The sequence below is a fragment of the Galeopterus variegatus genome, unplaced genomic scaffold (assembly GCF_000696425.1).
Source record: "Galeopterus variegatus unplaced genomic scaffold, G_variegatus-3.0.2 Scaffold4527, whole genome shotgun sequence".
Taxonomy (NCBI): Eukaryota; Metazoa; Chordata; class Mammalia; order Dermoptera; family Cynocephalidae; genus Galeopterus; species Galeopterus variegatus.
The window spans coordinates 185,422-186,339 of NW_007730638.1; positions in this window are offsets into that span (position 1 = coordinate 185,422).

Consider the following 918-nt stretch of genomic DNA (forward strand, 5'->3'; position numbering starts at 1 on the left):
TTCCACCCCTGGCCCCCCAAAATTCATGTCACTCTCACATACAAAATACAATCATTCTATCACAACAGTCCCAAAAGTCTTAGCTTGCTGCAGCACCAACTTAAAAGTCCAAAATCTCCTCTGAGACCAAAAGCAAAAGTCCTTCCAGCTGTGAACCTGAAAAACAAAACCAAATTTATCTACTGCCAAGATACAATGGTGAAACAGACATTGGGTATACATTCCCATTCCAAAAGGGAGGAATATGACAAAAGAAAGGGCCCCAAACAAGTCCAAAACCCAGCAGGGCAGACATTATGTCTTAAAGCTCCAAAATAATGTTCTTTGACTCCAAGTCCTGCATCCTGTGTACAACTGGGCATCTGGGCCCCCAAAGCCTTGGGCAACCTCACTTCCACAGCTCTGCCAGGTGCAGCCCAGTGGGCAGCGCTGGTGCCTGCAGCTTTTCCAGGCTGGTGTTACATGTTACCAGTGTTACTGCAGTTCTGGAGTCCTGGCAGAAGCCCTGCTGTCTTGGCTCTACTAGACATTTTCCTGGTGAGGGTTCTCTGTGGGGGATCTGACCCTACATTCTTGCTCGGCATTGCTGTTGTAGATGGTCTCTGTGGTGGCTCCACCCCTGCGGCAGGTCTCTGCCTCAGTCCCCAGGCTTTTCCATACATCCTCCAGAATCTGGGTGGAGGCTGCCAGCCTCCACTGCTCTCACGTCCTGCTGGCCTGCAGACTTAAAACAACATGGACGCCACCAAGGTTTTGGGCCTCTACTCTCCAGGGCTGCTGCACAAACCACACTTTGGGCCACTCCAGCGGAGCAGGTGGTATGCAGGGAGCAGGTTCCCGAAGGCATCTGTACCCCAGGTCTGTCCTCTGGGACAACTCAGTCCTTCTAGGCCTCAGGCCCTGTGATGGGTGGGGCAC